Source organism: Corythoichthys intestinalis, chromosome 16, assembly GCF_030265065.1.
Source record: "Corythoichthys intestinalis isolate RoL2023-P3 chromosome 16, ASM3026506v1, whole genome shotgun sequence".
Lineage (NCBI taxonomy): Eukaryota > Metazoa > Chordata > Actinopteri > Syngnathiformes > Syngnathidae > Corythoichthys > Corythoichthys intestinalis.
In genome coordinates, this window is record NC_080410.1 from 48,462,164 (window position 1) to 48,480,914 (window position 18,751).

General features: G+C 41.4%; 1 long non-coding RNA gene across 1 annotated transcript in view; it reads right to left on the reverse strand.

The window, feature by feature from the left end:
• Positions 1-15,158: 15,158 nt before the first annotated feature.
• LOC130904668 (uncharacterized) overlaps positions 15,159-18,751 on the reverse strand; it is a 161,281-nt gene continuing 157,688 nt past the window's right edge. Inside the window, exon 5 of the long non-coding RNA XR_009060886.1 lies at positions 15,159-15,367. This is a non-coding gene — a long non-coding RNA (uncharacterized LOC130904668). The remainder of the gene's footprint in view (positions 15,368-18,751) is intronic.

An 18,751-nucleotide genomic window follows, 5' to 3' on the forward strand; every position in this document is an offset into this window, starting at 1 on the left:
CGTTTTACTGGATTTTGACTGATTTTGCAAGGCCCACAGAAACTTCTGTTCTATTGCTATATAGACATGGAACCCACCAAATGAAAGATTAGACTCTCTTCTTTCAGCAGGAAAAAAAGTTAGTTCATATCTTTTTCCATTCTTTAGAAATCAGCATTAGAAAATAGCTTAGTTTGAGCAATTTTCCAAGTCTGAAATTTTGCATCTCTGTTCAATAATACATGCCGTCGTCTGTCATTTTGCATCTAGTTCTACATATATATGATATCTACTGTAGCGTATGTTTGTAGCAACTAGCAATTGGGCGTTGTTTGTAGCGGCTGTCGGCCGCATTCAGGTATAATAGTTTTTTTATCTAGCGTCATGAGTTGAACATGATATTTACTCTCGGTCCGTTCCTCATTGCGTCCCAAAGACCGCGCCTACTGTGTTTTACTTCCGCTTTACCTGGTATAATTCAATAATCGGAATTTGGATGTTTGTGAATCGTTCGCACGCCTCTAGAACATACGTTCATTCGAAACCAGAGCATTCACAGTCATTCTGTCCGATTTTTAGGGCATTTACAAGTCACTTGCAGTTCATTTTAGGGCATTTCCAGGTCATTCCCTGTTGAGTTTGAGTCACTGCCTATTCATTTGGGTGATTCCCAGGTCACTTCCTGTTCTGTAACACAAAATAAACAGCTAGTCACCCATAAAATACCCCAAAATCAACAGGAAGTAACTGAAAGTCAACGGGTAAATGAGCTTAAATGGCCCAAAATAACCTCATTGCATGGCATTGGCTGCCATTGACGGCGATAGACGTTCAGTCCGTTTGAAGTGGGAGGGATGGCAGCGAATGAACGTCATTCGCTGCCACCCTCCCACTTCAAATGGATTAGACGTCTACTAGTGATGAACTCATTCTAATTCACAGAAGAAGCTTGTTTTTCTGTTTATCAGTTGTTTGTAGAATATCCTAGAATGATTTCCTGACCAATGTATCGATAATCACTGTATTGCCACATCGTCAGATCACCGTTATCGTGAGCTTTGTATCGCAAACCGTATCGTATGGTGAGGTACCAAGAGCTTCCCGCTCCTATTCATAATCATCCTAGCGGCACTTGCCTTGGTAAAAACGACTAGCGAAAATTTGAGCTTCTATTTATTTTAGAGCTGAAACGAATACTCGAGCAACTCAAGTAACTCCAGTTTAAAAACTGATCCGAGTAATTTTATTCACCTCGAGTAATCGTTTATTTTGACAGCTCTAAGCATCACGTTTTGCTCGGACTACTTTTAATGCTGGACAACGCGCTGATGTCACGTGCGTAGAAGAAGAAGCAACAAAAAAAAAAAAAAAAAACACTGCAGCCGACAACTGCTACAAACGACGCCGTCGTTGCTAAATACTAGCCCGCACGATGCTACGTTGGTAGCAGGTAGCGTTTAATGAGTCTCATAGAGATCACATGTATGTTGAACTAGATGCGCAATGACAGACTCGGCCACGTCTGGGCAGCGTTAGTAAACAGCCGCCATCTTAAAACAGTAGAGTGCTAAGCGCTAATAAAGAGCGCTAAGCGCAAATAAATAAAATTAACGTTACTGTCACTAGCTCACGTAACGTTAGCCCTGCGGAGGGCTAGGTTTCTATTAATTATGACCAGTGTTGTTAATAACGGCGTTACAATATAACGGCGTTACTAACGGCGTTATTTTTTTCAGTAGTGGGTAATCTAATCAATTACTTTTCTCATCTTGGCAACGCCGTTACCGTTACTGAGGACGGAAAGGCATGCGTTACTATGCGTTACTATATTGGTCGAAAAGTCTGAGGGAGACGGACTCACCGAGACGACAGAGCAGAGCAGGAGTAGGAAGGAGGCAAGAAAGTTGTGACGCCGAGCAAACGCGATGCTAGGTAGCTCCAATAATACATGTTGTAGCCGAAAGCTAGTACAAACTAGGCCCGCATGTTATGGTAGATATGGTAGACATGGTAGATATCACATGTACTGTACATAGATATAACTAGATGCCAAATGACAGACATGGCACTAAATGAGTTAGTAGACAGCCGCCATCTTAAAGCAGTAGACTTTTTAGGACGGCTCTGTTGTAGAGAACCTTCCTAGCGAACCCAAGTAACTTTTTATCTAAAATACTTCTAAATCGGCAAAATCTTGACTTGAATCTATCTTTAAATGATGAAACAGTTTTAAAACTTTCATATGTCGAAAGTAGAGAGAAGGGAACTAATGCAATAATGGGAGCAATTTTAACAACTTTTAACAGTTGATTCAGGGTAAAGGGTAAATTAGGGTAAAGAATTGGGCTCGGGCCAATTGTACCAAAAACCTTCACAAAAAACTTCCCATCGCGTGGCCAAGGTTTTTTTTTTTTTTTTTTTTGAGGAAAAAAAAAAAAATGTAATTATCACCAATTACTTTGCCAAGTAATTAATTACTCTTACATTCAGGTAATTGAGTTACTAACGCAATTACTTTTTGGGAGAAGTAATTTGTAACTATAATTAATTACTTTTTTTCAGTAAAATTCACAACACTGATTATGACCACTTTCGATGCGTGGCTAACGTGTCTTACATACAGGCTTTAACATAACATAGCGTTGTGGAGTGATGAGGGTGTAAAATAAAAACTCAATAATGCTAACTATCAATTTTAGCTCAGTAGTCATTGCTGGATAAAACACCAAGTAGCACTGGTCCCTAATGTGCTCCAATACAGCCTGTATCATACAATTATTTTGAACATTGCAAAAACTCAAAATCCTATCAGGACTTACAGTTTAGACAAACTTAAAACTTAACTAGAACTTAAAAATGGCTTGACACAAATAGAAATTCAATTGAAAAGTGGGAAAAAAATCCTAACTTTTAAGTGATGTGTGTTATCAAGCGTAACGTCATTTTTAGGTATATATATATATATATATATACAGTATATGTATATTTTTTTTAATGAGATCTAAAGGTTTTTTGAGTGAAAGCAGTGAATTAGTCTTTTTTTTTATATTGTAGTTACATCTGAGATGCAATTGTTGGCTGTTTTCAACAATATACATCGGAAATAAAGACATAGATTGACTGAAAATGGTTCAAGATTAGATGAAATGTCTTGTTTCCTCATGTATATTTATAATTGCTCTTCACCTAAAAATATATTTGTTTTATCCGATTACTCGATTAATCGATAGAATTTTCAGTCGGTTACTCGGTTACTAAAATATTCGATAGCTGCAGCATATATATTTTTGTTTTTTTTAAACATGAAAGGAAACACCAGTTACTTTGCCAAGTAACTTTTTTACTACTGTGTGTGTATTTCAGTAGTCAGTCATTACGCTAGCCAAAGAGCTAAGAGGCATTTTAACAGTCAAAAATGTTTACATTTTAAGTGTTTATTTCATTTTCTTAAAAGCAAAATAAAGGTAGTTTTTTTTTGTTTGTTTTTTTAAAGCAAAACGCAAACCAAAACCGTGATCCCAAAACCAAGGTTCACACCAAACAGTGGGCTAACTGAACCGTCGCACCCCTACTGGGAATTGGAGCAGGGCGGTAAACCGAAAATTTACCGTTACCAAAATTCTCCACGATGACAGACGTAATTTTGACCATGTCCGTAAATTCGGTAATTTAATAAAACAAGAAAATATAGTCTTTTCACCTCGCTTTGACTCTGTGTTGTTCGGCTTTGTTCATTCCCCTTTCAGAAAGCAGATAGTGTGCTTACGTATGTCACGTGGTTTTCAGGAAGCCAAACAAACAGAAGCCCGGTAGGCTAACGCTAGCGGCTAACACTACAAGTAAACGCGATGGAGTCGGGCTTAAGTTAGCTTCGCCAAACTTTCACCCGAGAAACGGTTCATTTGTATTCCATGCATTGATTCCAATTTTCAAATTATATAACAGTCCGCTTGGGCGAATTTATCGTCATTTATCGTTATCGAGGTAAATCTGCTCAATTTATCGTGATACGTACGAAGGCCATATCGCCCAGCCCTACTTGGAATGTACGTTCATTCGAAACCAGAGCATTCAGTCATTCTGTCCGATTTTCAGGGCATTTACAGGTCACTTGCTGTTCATTTTAGGGCATTTCCAGGTCATTTCCTGTTGAGTTTGAGTCACTGCCTATTCATTCGGTGATTCCCAGGTCACTTCCTGTTCTGTAACACAAAATAAACAGCAAGTGACCCATAAAATACCCCAAAATCAACAGGAAGTAACTGAAAGTCAACGGGTAAATGACCTTAAATGGCCCAAAATGACCTCATTGCCTGGCATTGGCTGCCACTGACGGCCATAGACGTTCAATCCGTTTGAAGTGGGAGGGATGGCAGCGAATGAACGAATGTTCATTCGCTGCCACCCTCCCACTTCAAATGGATTGGACGTCTACTAGTGATAAACTCATTCCAATTCCCAGAAGAAGCTCGTTTTTCTGTTTATCAGTTGTTTGTAGAATATCGCCACATCGTCAGATCACCGTTATCGTGAGCTTTGTATCTCAAACCCTATCGTATCGTGAGATACCAAGAGGTTCCCTCTCCTATTCATAATCATCCTAACGGCACTTGCCTTGTTAAAAACGACTAGCGAAAATTTGAGCTTCTATTTATATATTTTTTGTTTTGTTTTGTAGCCGCTTGTGTTTGGAGTAGGGCTGTCAAACGATTAAAATTTTTAATCGAGTTAATTACAGCTTTAAAATTAATTAATCGTAATTAATCGCAATTAATCGCAATTCAAACCATTTATAAAATATGCCATATTTTTCTGTAAATTATTGTTGGAATGGAAAGATAAGACAAGATGGATATATACATTCAACATACGGTACATAAGGACTGTATTTGTTTATTATAACAATAAATCAACAAGATGGCATTAACATTATTAACATTCTGTTAAAGTGATCCATGGATAGAAAGACTTGTAGTTCTTAAAAGATGAATATTAGTACAAATTATAGTAATGTTATATTAAAACGCCTCTTAATGTTTTCGTTTTAATAAAATTTGTAAAATTTTCAATCAAAAAATAAACTAGTAGCCCTATTCTGTCCTCAATGTGTGTGAGTACACAAATTGACAGATAGCGAACATAAGTTCCAAAAAGAAATCAGACGGTGTGGCAAAGTTGCATGGGCTTTACTGAAGTCATCTATTTTTGACAGGAGCACATTTCTTGTATTTTTGTAAAACTGAAAATAACAAGGCAATGTGTCAATAACTTGCATAAATCACAAAATAACATAAAATGTACACACACGTGTCCATTTGAGCAGTAGCACTTGCCAATTAGCTCACAAGCATCTAACAATATAACTGCATTTCACCATATATGTGAACAAATTCAAATACACATCATCAATAACTATCTAATGCTCATGAATATAAACAAAGGAGGAATATAACTCACAAGCGGTGCATGTATTAGACACAAACAGTGTGATGGGGCTATGAGAACTGCCACTGAATACTGGATGCGGACGTTAGCTGGTCTGAATAGCACTGTCTATTAGTGTGAGTTCGCATCGACATATAATCACGTCAGAAAAGCGCGCCGAAACCCAAATAATCAGCTGCACTGAATCGCCAGCAGAGGGCGACATTACGCCACATAACATATGCAAGTCACACCCAAGCGCCAGCAGAGGGCGGAAAAACTCCATAAAACACAATTAACAAGTTGGCCTTTCACTGTACTGACATTTAAATCTGTCTGAGCGGGCCTAGTGCGGTAATTGCGTCAAATATTTTAACGTGATTAATTTAAAAAATTAATTAACGCCCGTTAACGCGATAATTTTGACAGCCCTAGTTTGGAGACTTGACATCTGGCACTTTAGTTTCTTTCCCTACCAAACAGCAGGTGCCGCTGTGCCCCTTCGCCATCACAAAACACTCACAGGCGGACACACTTCAAGCTTCTCCTTGAAAGACCAGCATCTGCCACTGGTGTGTAGGGAAGGGTAATGCATTGCCCATAGCAAAAAATTGCTACTCATCTATTGCTTAATCCCGTCTCGTGAGACGAATTTGATCATTTTCTCGGGTTCATTTAATAATTTATATATTTCTTTGATACTTCAAAAAACACTTCCGAATGGCAGACATGTTGCCTGTGAGCCAGTAGTTTTAGCGAGACATCGTCAGCCAGCGTGTTGCCTGTTTTGATTACGTCATCAAACAAGAGGATTAATGTTCTTCACACTATTTTGTGGTAATCTTTCAGTCTTCGAAACCAAAAACCGATAATGCATTTGTAGCGGCAGATAATTTTCGGCGCCGAATTTTCGGTCACATCTCTAATTTTTACATTGAACAAGATGAACCAAGTGAACCAGATGTTATTTAATTATTTGACCATTTATGATATTTTCTCGGATTTTGGCATACGATGAATTCAGATGTGACTGGACATGTCAGAGCAGACACTACTCTTACAATTAAAGATTCTTGAAAACCCAAAATGAGCAACTGAAGACTGGAAGGAGATCAAATTGAGAAATATTTGTGACTGGCACAATATAGGGTTGCTTGGCGAGATCAGTAAAAGAGGCAGCTTTGAGGCAAGTTTAGGAAATAAAATACTTTGCTCATCCAAATCTTTTACATTTTACAGATTGTGACTCAAAGTAAGGAGATAAAATTGAGACGCATTTGAGATCGACACAAGTACTCATAGTTGGTGAGATCTTGAAAGGAGACAACTGTGAGACTTTCAATTGTGCCAATAGAACTATTCTCAAGACCTTCTCATGTAATGCTCACTATGAGACTTACTTCTCATGAGACAAATTTGAGAAAACTGAGGAAACCACTCTGGTCTCGATTATTGCTGATTCACTTCTCAGAGATGTAAATGAGACATGAACAAGATCTCATCTTCAATTTTGCTTTGCTATGGGTGGTTGCCATTGACGAAGATAGACGTCCTATTCTGGGATGCTGTCGGCCTTGCCCAGTCAAAATGGATGGGACGTTTTATGTTCTCAATAGCAGCCAATGAGTCAAATGAATCCCCCCTTCCAAGGGGTTAAACACACTAGCATTCAAGAGGATACTCTCCGGAGTCTGTTTATCACAGTTGAACCCTCGGCGACCATTCCGTCCTCTCGTCGGACAACTCTTAGGCGAGACGATGTGTCGGACGGGAGGCTCCGAACCCATCGGGCGCGTCGGCAGGGGCGCTTTTTCATAAGGCGCTAATCTCGCCGCACAAAGGGTTGTACAATATTAGAAAAAGAGCCCCTACCCCCGAGCTAATCAAGACCGGAGCAGCCCTCCGACTATTATCTCATCTTGGGAACTAAGCCTAACCGCATACAGCTTCAACCTCCTGCTGCTCCACATGATATCTCATTTACCTCATGATCGGTAAAGTGAGAGAAGAGAGAAAAGAAATGGCACTGGCTCACAGACACCTGTGGTGCTCTCTGCCAGGTAAAGGTAGGGAGGTTAGTAGTGGTGTCAACAATAATCGATGCGGCGATGCATCCCGATGCGGGGCATGGACGATTTAATTCGATGCGGGCAACAAGCCGAATCGATTCAGCGCATTTTAAAATATATAAGTACTTTCAAAAATCGTCCCTGCGCAATTCCGGTGATGCGACGGATTTGGTTTCCCCATTTGTATTATTCTTCTCATGTTTCATTTTTTACACACCGCATAACTCTGGTCAAGTTTCCCACCAACCTCGTAGAAGCCAAAATGTCTCCAGATGTCTGCTTTCAATGTCTTAGGTGCATCAATAATCTTTCTCGCTCCCTCTTTCTCCACTTCAGCCATTGGTATGTTATGTCCTATCCAGGGGTCGCGTTAACCGAATATTTTCCGTCATTGACCGGGTTTTTAAAACGGTGACGGAAAAAACTGAAGTCCGTCCATCATTTTGACGGGTTGCAATTCACACCCCAGACCACAGGGTGGCGAGTGAGCATATTAATTAGCTATTGTCTCTCTTAATGCATGACGTCGTTGGCTCTTCTGTGGGAATATTGTAGCGTCACCGGGGTCTGGCGGCGGCACCGTGATTGACACATCAATGCGAGGTTCTTATTGGTGCACGCGGTGTGCCAGCGCGTCATCCAATTGGTGGACTAGATTGCCGCCTGTGTATAAACCCCAATCACATGACGTCACAACTCCGCCCCCCTGACTGGAGCCGCCATATTGTCCATCAGCTCGTCGTGTTTACACATTACCGCTTCGTACATGCCTCCTATTACGGCGTGTTTTTCTGCTCGTTAACATTAATAATCAAAATGGTGAAGGCGTGTGTGGCGGTTGGTTGCAGTAACAGAGAAGATAGACGGAGAGACTTAAGTTCTACCGTATTCTGAGAGACCCGAAGAGGAGAGCAAGATGGACTGCTGTAATTCGAAAATCTGGGCACCAAATGATCACCACAGACTATGTAGTAGTCATTTTATATCTGGTAAGATGCATTTAATATATATTTAGAAGATTTTGGGCTGACAACCACAATTAAGATCATTGTGTGACGTTGGTGATTGGGGTCTATATAGTTGCCTCTTTTTCTTTAGGGGTGGAGTTGTTGTTTTGTTGGTGTTGTTGGCGGTAAGTAGAGTAAAAAGAGGGAGAAAAATACCACGACTTCCGTGTCTAATTTTTCGCCGCCAAGCAAGCGTTACAATATTAACTGAAAATGAATGAAAACTAAATACTATTGAATATGTCATCATTATCATTTTAAAAATTTAAGTGACGGGTAAAAATAGATTATGACCGGATTTTTATGACCCCGTCAGTCAAAATGACAGACAACGAAAATGTCCAGCGCAACCTCTGGTCCTATCTCTTAGAGCAGGGGTGTCCAAACTTTTTGCAAAGAGGGCCAGATTTGGTATTATAAAAATGTGGGGGGCCGACCTTGGCTGACATCCTTTACATAGAACAATATATTTAAGCAAATTTTAGCAAGCCATTCTGTGTGTCACATTTGCTTCATTATTTTTTTTTAATTAATAATTTCAACAATCTCACAACTAACCTGTGTGGCGTTCTCTTCCGAGTCTCGGGCTCTTGCGAAATATTGCTGCTGTGAAATTAAACTAGCTTCAAGTTGCTTGAATGTCTAGCTACGTATCTTCCCTGTAATCTTGTCGTACATGTCAGCGTGTCTTGTTTGGTAATATCGCCTCACACTGACTTCTTTAAAAACAGCGACTGTCTATTTGCAAATGAGGCAGACACTGTTGTTGCGTATTTTAGTGAAGAAATAGTCCAATTTTCACCTATCCATGAAGCGTCGGCCGTCGCAGTCAACTTTTTTTTGTTGATTGTCGTCATTTTAGAAAATTGGAAGTAAAGAGTCACTCGAGGTAATGTTGTTTAGAGTGCTGCTGCCTTTAAGTGGGTAAATGAGGAGCAGCATTTAGTGTGTAAGCTACTTCATATGCTGGTAGCAGTACTGCTGACCAATTTATTAAGTCTGTGTTCGGACCAGACGTTATTGATTTTAGAACAGAGGCTGGGGGCCGGATAAAATTTGACCACGGGCCGCATTTGGCCCCCAGGCCGGACTTTGGACATGTCTGCAATAGCGTTTGCGTTAGCGTTAGCATTAGCATTTAGCGTGGAGCGCGTCGTCTTAAAATCTTGGACAATTTTATTTATATATATATAATATTAGTTTTTTCGTCCAAAAGACTAACATAAAAATTAAAAGGGCTGCCAAAAATAACACACGTTCCAGCGCGGGATTATAATGTTGAAGTCTTGTTTTTTTGTCAGAATTACGGTTTCAAGAAAAGAGTTTCAAATAAGGGTAAGGTTTTTAACCAGTCAAAGTTTCAAATCACAGTTTTCGAACCTTTTGGGTCGGATCACGTCATTTTCAAAGTATCGGAATTGGCAAAAAAATATCGGCCATGCCTTTTTTTAATATATATATATCTTTTTTAATTAAATCGTTTTCTAATTGTATTTAACGTTACAGACGTAATTTGTTACACTCATCCAGAGTCTTTAGTTTAGGCTTAAGGTAGGATTATCAAATTTATCCCGATAACGGCGGTAATCATTTTTTGAAAAAAATGTATCACGTTAAAATATTTAACGCAATTAATGCATGCACTGCACGACCCACTCACGCGTTGTCGCGCTCAATCTGTAATGGCGCCGTTTTACCTATATAGAGAGATTAAAGGCAGCGTGAAATGAGTAGAGTGAATTTTGGCAGCCTTTGGAGCGTTTTTTTTTATTGGCTAAAGCCTTACAATCCCTCTCCCCACGATTAGAAATATCAAGGGAAGCAATGTGGGGAAGCAAGGTAGCAATTGATCTTTTTCTTAACACCTTATGTTATTTCCCAACGCAGAGAAGATATAGCAATTGGTAGCACTACGCACAGTCATGGTTTCACTTCCCATCATGCATTTGGGCATGGCTACTGTATCATTTACTGAAAGCTCAACAAATACACTAGATGGCAATATTTAGTCACAATATACAAAGTCACAAGTCTTTCTATCCGTGGATCCCTCTCACAGAAAGAATGTTAATAATGTAAATGCCATCTTGAGGATTTATTGTCATAATAAACAAATACAGTACTTATGTACTGTATGTTGAATGTATATATTCGTCCGAGTTTTATTCATTTTTTTCTTAATGCATTGCCAAAATGTATATGATCGGGAAAAATTATCGGGAATGATTGGAATTGAATCGGGAGCAAAAAAAGCAATCGGATCGGGAAATATCGGGATCGGCAGATACTCAAACTAAAACGATCGGGATCGGATTGGGAGCAAAAAAACATGATCGGAACAACCCTAGTTTTAAACAGATGGTTTTAGGTCAGATTTAAGGTTTCAAATGTATGTTTGAAGCATCTTTATCATTTTAAACTGGGATTAAGATTCACTCTCCAGTTGAGGTTTCAAACCAGGATTAGCATTTGGGTTTTAAATACTGATTTTAAGACTGGGTTAGGTTCAGGTAAAGTTTAAGGTTTCACATGCGGGTGTGGAGCCTGGGTCAGTATTTAAAAGTAGCTTTCCTTGCTTTAACAGGAAGTTCTTTGATTCAATCTTTGTGTCACTGGGAAACAGTGCACTTGTTCCCAAGGCAACGCTTCTTGGACAGCGTGTCTCAAAAGCAGTTTGGGACCGAGCTGACGCGAGTCCAAAATTCGTCGTCTTGCTACTAAACATGTCTGGTTGGAGAAACCTGCAACTTCTCAATCCATTATTGACTTGAACTTGTTGCCCTCCTGAATAAGGCCAAGCCACCACATCATTTAGAACGCTGAAAAGACGGAAAAGCCCCTCTGACGCCTTGAGTGGACTCCAGTGAAACCTTAGCTTAATATCAGGGCCTCGAGGTGATCTACTGTATGTCACTCCTCGAGACTTGGACTTATGTAATGATCCGTGAAGATAGCGGGAAAACCAGGAGCCATGTGGTTAGTGTAAAGACGCATTTGGTAGTGCATTAGCCTGAAAATAGAGCAACAGGTTAGACGGAGTGCCGAGCTAGATCACGCGGCGAGGTTTCCAGGCGACTGTCATCAAGGCGAGGTCTTCTAGATCAGTGGGTTTGATAACCTTGGACATGTTTACTTCAGAGTGAAAAGTGTCCTGTCATGCTGACACACGGGTGAAACTGCTTAGTCATTCTAACCAGTTTGGGTCGGTATAGGTTTCACAAGTCCTCTTCCAAGGCACCCCTGTTCTCGTATCTCGAGCCATGTTTTTAGCTCATCACGTCATCGTCACAAAAAAAATTGTCGATTAAATATTTTCGTTATCGTCATTATTGACACAAACCACACTGGTTAATATCGATTAAAAATTATATTTAATAAGATACAAGAGATACAATAGAGTTTGAATTATTATTATTATTTTTTTCCCAAACCTGTCCTGTTCAGCTGTTTGACACGGAGAATGGGACTCTAAGGCTACGTTCATACTACAGGTCTTAATGCACGAATCCGATTTTTTCGTGTTTTTCCGACTCGAGTGAGGCATTAACTTGACGGTCTGAACGTGACAAGTCGCATAGAACCAGTGTTGTTAATAACGGCGTTACAATATAATGGTGTTACTAACGGCGTTATTTTTTTCAGTAGTGGGTAATCTAATCAGTTACTTTTCTCATCTTGGCAACGCCGTTACCGTTACTGAGGACGGAAAGGCATGTGTTACTATGCGTTATTATATTGGTCGAAAAGTCTGAGGGAAACGGACTCACCGAGACGACAGAGCAGAGCAGGAGTGGGAGGAGGCAAGAAAGTTGTGACGCCAAGCAAACGCGATGCTAGGTAGCTCCAATAATACCTGTTGTAGCCGATAGCCTACAAACTACGCCCGCATGTTATGGTAGATATGGTAGACATGGTAGATATCACATATACTGTATATGGATATAACTAGATATGAAATGACAGACACGGCACTAGATGAGTTTGTAAACAGCTGCCATCTTAACGCAGTAGACTTTTTAGGACGGCTCTGTTGTAGTGAACCTTCCTAGCGAACCCAAGTAACTTTTTATCTAAAATACTTCTAAATTGGCAAAATCTTGACTTGAATCTATCTTTAAATGATGAAACAGTTTTAAAACTTTCATATGTCGAAAGTAAAGAGAAGGGAACGAATGCAATAATGGGAGCAATTTTAACAACTTTTAACAGTTGATTCAGGGTAAAGGGTAAATTAGGGTAAAGAATTGGGCTCGGGCCAATTGTACCAAAAACCTTTTAAAACTTCACAAATGGTGGGCATGTTTTTTGTTTTTTTTTCAAAAAAAGTAATTATCACCAATTACTTTGCCAAGTAACTAATTACTCTTACATTCAGGTAATTGAGTTACTAACGCAATTACTTTTTGGGAGAAGTAATACTGTATGTAGCTATAATTATCTACTTTTTTTCAGTAAGATTAACAACACTGCATAGAACTGGACCATTTTAAATCCGATCTGGGTCACTTTCATATGTGGTTCAAATCCAATCTGGGCCACATTTTTCCACACTGTCACGGCGGTCTTTACTGTCCAGTCTCTCAAATCGGAATTCATGCAGCAATTACGTCATCAAAAAGCAAGAGAGACGCCACGATAGCGGTGCAGCTGTGCGTTATTAGCGCCTAGCTTGCCTTGAACACGGCTTTTTAGGAAGGGTCGGACTTGACAACAGTCATTAAAAAAAATTAAAATGGGTTGAAGATAAGCCTGAGAATGATCGGTTTTCTGTCTGCTCCATATTAGCAATATTTTAACAACGGCCGAGAGTCGGGGCAATGTGTGTGTGACATGCACGGACAGTGCGTGCATGCTATCGATCCATATACTGTGAATATAAACCTAAACTGGGATTATTTATGTCTGTTATTTGTGTCCTCTTTTTAAAAAAGCAAAATATGATATCCCTGGAATGACGGATGACAGCCAACATGTGCGGTCATTTGTTTTGATACTTCTGCGCATGCGGGCCGTCGTGCTCAGCGCTTGTCGGACTGCGAATTAGTGCGCATGCGTAATACTTGAATGGTCTCAATGGACAAAGGCAGTCTGAACGGGCACGCCAAAAAAACATGACAAAAAAATCGGATTCGTGCATTAAGACCTGTAGTATGAACGTAGCCTAAGTGTCCGGTTGGTCTGAACAGTTGTAATGTATCACATTGAGAGTATGACTTACTCCCATTGTGATCATTCAACATATCTTGTTTATTATGACAAAGCAGCGAACAGGAAAGGGTTATAGGGGAACAAAAGAAAAGAAACACAAGAGAAGAAAGAAAAGAAACGCAAACAACAGCAAGAAATACACTGAATGCCTACACTAACTATTAATATATTGATGTTATTATCAGCTAGATGTATTTCCGGTTGACACCATGTTGGGGGCCTGTTGACTACGGAAAGAAGGGGAGAGGGGTGGGGAAGTCTATAAGCTAAGTGACTGAGAGGGGTAGAGTGTACACAAATCAGCTCTGTGATCGAGAACCCAGTAATTGTATAAATCCCTTGTGAGTGTAAGCCCGTTGGCAACCGACCCTCGCCCCACCACCAGTCCCGGCACCGGGACCCCCCACCCGAGCGTGCCAAATCATATCCAGCCGCACGCGAGCCCCACAAAAGACGCAACAGCCCCGCAGACAAGCGGAGATGCTGCTCAGGCGCCAACCCAGGGCCACAGCCCCCACCCAGCCAGCCCGTGATGGGAGAGAGGGGAGGGGATGGGATGAAGGGACGCACCACTCACCCCCATGCCTGCCCCCAGCCCTGTCCGCCCACCCGGCCCACGAGCCACAGCCCACCAACCGGCACAGTGCGCCACGGGATCCCCAGCGGCCCACCAAGCCCAGGGCAAGGCAGGGTCCCCCGCCGGAGCAGGCAACACCCAGCTGATACACCGGTGTCCAGCCAGCAACCCGCGGCAGAGCGCAGGGCGGATACCCAGGCAGAGAAGGGGACAGTTGAGGCTGGAGAACGCTGGGGAGCCGCCGCAGGGCAACGCGAGATCGGAGCCCCGACCTCCCCCCACTCCCGCGGAAGGTAGCCCAGGCAGAGGGGAGGCCAATTTAAAATTTCCAATTAGGGTTTTAAAGAAGCTTCCGAGCCAGGGTTTTATAGGATTACAAACCTCAGTTAGGGTTTTCAAATTTCATGTTGAAAAACGGACAAATCTGAGTTGACGTGACGCATTTGTCGGCCCAAGTAACGTATGTCATCTCTCTCTTCTCCAATTCCAGATGCTATCGAGTTTGCGAGACCAAGCGCCAGACGTGATCTCAAGGATTTCCCCAGGTAATTTCAATGTCTCATCTTCACTCTGCATTCTCAACCCATGCTGGCTTCTTATATAAACTGACCTTTTTGGTGTAAACAAGCAACGCGCGCTTTACCGAGCGATCGGACTGATAGGGCTTTCAGTCTCAGCGAGATTGCGACAACGCAGCCGGGAATTTGGCGGCACGGCCGTATCGCCTCCAATCTCGACGACGATTCGAAGCGATTGCCCACCGCAGCGCCGGTGACCATGAAAGCACCCTTATGACCGGCTCGATGGAAGACGGCTGTATACGTGCGCCTCTCACATGGGCGTTCCCCAATCATGCTTGACTTCCCCTTTGGAGTGTTTTTCCCCTTTCCTACCTTGTGCTGGCGAGAAATAAAGAAAGAACCTGTGCGAATATGGCAGGATGCCCACAAACAAGTACACTAGATGGGCTGATGAGGGAGCGAGATAAGGGCCACCCCCCGCGGGGATTTGCCGGCATTCCGAGGCCGTGAGGCAGGTCGGGACGTGGCTCGGTGCGCCGAAGTTGCTCCGCTGGCACTCCTCCAAGCGGTGAGGCATCAGGCCTAAGGGGAAACCATTGTTGTTTTCGTCATACAAAAATATTTAGTCAACGAACAATTTTTTCATGACGGTGAAGTGACAATGATGAGCTATAAGGTGGCTTGGGAGACCAGAATACAACGAGACGAATGCCAGTTTTCGTCTGATTAGACGAGACGAAAATATGACATCGTTTCTGTAATATGCTCACAATGCGCAAAATTTTCATATCAGCCTGCATCATGGCAGTGTTTGGGTCATGTCACCCATGTGAGATGTGCTGTGCCTCTCCCTCCTCACTGGAGTTTAGTATCAGTCTGGAGATAGGCTGCGCTCCATCTTGCTTGTTTGGAAACACGGTAAGATTTGTTTACCGTAATTTCCCGAATATAACGCGCACTTTTTTTTCCCCAAAATCAACTTGTAAACTCATGGTGCGCATTATAAACGGGTACATGGATGGAGACAGAAATATATATGTATTACATACATATATAAACCGATTTTTTTTCATTGACACAGCCACGTTGTGTTGAAGAAACGTATGCGGCGACACGTTGCCGACGTGACGCCGTACGTGACGTCACCGTTTTGTTTCGGTAATACTTCACTCTAATCGGCCGAATGATTTCGTCTGTCTTAAATTCTGCTTTTTTCACTCTTCATAAAGCACAGAATTTAGTTTCTTGAACTCATTTGAGTCGACGTTTATTGCAGCTCCGCAATTCAGACCATAACAAATATAAGGACACACACTTCCTGTGTCCGTCAACTATATCGGTCCCTCAGGAAACTCAAACCCAAATAACAAAAGTTCCTTTTGTTACTGTCGTGTTGACAGCGATGAGCTCTCACGGATTTCCGACTTACGTTCTCACTTTCATTTTACCGTATCAATCCATGGAAGAAACATTTATTCATCATGAGGAAACGAGCAAGTTATACAGCAGCCTTTAAAAGAAAAGTCACATCTGTTTTGTTTTCTCCTAGATGCTGGTAAGTTGGAGAAGTTGTCAAATCATATTATTACCGTAAATATTGTCAGTTTACGGTAATGTTTTGAACTACCAATGTGCTATGCTTGTGCTGTGTTTCACCAGTCAGTAAAATGACATCTCTGTATCTGTACACGAGCTCTGTTTTCTTGTATTCTTCTATTTATTGGTGCTAAAATTAGGGTGCGCGTTATAAACGGGTACAATAATTTTCCCTAGATTTTACAAGTAAATTTGGGGTGCGCATTATACACGGGTGCGCCTTATATTCGGGAAATTACGGTAATCTTGGCAAGAGAGAGTATGCAATGTTGCTGTAGCCTTAAAAGGTCTATGCTCAGTGATCATCAGACGATACATGTAATCCTAGCGTTAGTGTAGCATTCGCGGTAGCATAAGCATTAGCTTCAGAATGGCGAACGTCCTCTTAAAAAACTGGCCAGTCTAAAGCAGAGCCACTTGGCTTTTCTGGTCAGTAAGTCTAGAAGATGTTAAACACCCATACAATTTTTTTTACATACAGTTTGTGGCTTCTAGGTAGGTTCATTTGAAAATAATGTGCTGCTTTTCCTCCTGAGTGTGTATTATCATAACCAAGTTTGCATTGTCTTTGTAGACACTTCCATATGTGCTAGTGACTAGTCTGTCCATGTACATATCAAATTGTTGGAAACCTTTATTCATTTTTGGACTTAAACATTGAATTTTAATTTTACAGATGAAAACATTATGCGTAAATGTCGACTTCAGTTGCATTTTGTAAGTGTTGCTGTCCTGAACAGCTGAATAAAGTCAGCAAATCACACTGAAGTCGAACATCGTTATTTCAGAGCTTAGCTCGCTGTCTAGCTAGGACAGCACAATGGCGTATAATTCATGTTTTTTGATAGTAATTTTGAGATTTAAGGGGTATTTAGCTTTAACGGTTACCGTTATTTTCGGAGTATAAGGCGCACCTGACCTGACTATAAGCCGCCACCCACCAACTTTGACACGAAAACTACATTTGTTCATAGATAAGCCACACTGGACTATTAACCTTAGCTGTCCTCACTGTATTATGGGATATTTACACCAAAAGATATTAACCGGTAACACTTTATTTGACAGCGGCGTCATAAGACCGTCATCATTATGACATGACACTGTCATGTGCATTAATGAAGGCTTATGAGAGAAGTCATTTACCCCTTTCCCACTGGCCAAAAAACCCGTGTCAACCCACTAACAGTCGGCTTTTGGTGGCAGTGGGTAAGGTGCAGCGACCCGCCTCGACCCGTGTCAATCAACCCGCCAAGCGACCCACGTTAAAATCACCTCAGCTCTGATCGTCATGCAGTGTGAAAGCAAAACCCCGAGTCAACAGTCAACACCCTAATCTACGTGGTGACGTAGGCTCTTACGTGACGCGTCATAACGACATGCCAGTCGCCTCCCATTTAACACGCCCCACAACCGTAGTTACGTCGATGCTAACAACAAAGCTAGTAGAAAAAGAATTCATGTCGCCTACGTTGCCCCAGCACAAGCAGAGTGTTGATCCTTTGCCGCATTTCGACCATTTTGAGGGCAGTAAAAAGCATGAAAACAGAGAACACAAACGGAAAGGAGGCTTCCATAATGCTCTGCATTGTTTACTTCCTTGAACTGAGTGAATTCTGTCACACTTGTCGACATTGATCTTAGCGTGGTGACGTCACGTAACCTTACGCACGGCGGAGGAGGGGTGGGGGGTTAGACAGGTGGAAAAAAAAAAAAGACACAGCTTTTTTTTTTTGTCAATGGGAAAGGTGCCAAATGCCAATGTCTAGTGGGTTGCATCGGCTTGGAAAAAACGCTCGTTGACCCACGAGTTTCAGTGGGCAATTGAGTGTCATCCGGCAAATTATCCCACTTTTGAATTGATGTAAAAGATCAAAAACTACTGAAGTGCAAAGAAAACTGTTTTGGCACAGTTATTTCTATAACATACAAAAACTGATTTTCATTTAAAATTGTATTTTCAATGATTTGCAAAATAAAAGTCAACAAACACAGCAATAAACCCAACATCCATCTCCTAATTTTTATTTTCCCTCATTTAAGAACTACTTAAGAACATAGGATGTATATTACTAGGGATGGGAATCGAAATCCGATTCCAATTCAGAACCGGTTCCGAGTGTTTCGAGGCCTCGACATCACAATGAAAAAGCCTTAACGATCCCTTTAACGATTCCTAAAGACGGGTATTGCGTCGTGACGTGTGTTGTTGTCCAGACGCATCAAACTAGCATGGCGCCAAGAACCACTCGCTCCAAAGTTTGACTACACTTCACCAGGAAAGAGTGTGAAAATGAAAGGTTACGACGGGTAAGCACGAGCATTGCAGCCATAAACATAACAATGACAGCACGTAGGTTCAAACGCTCG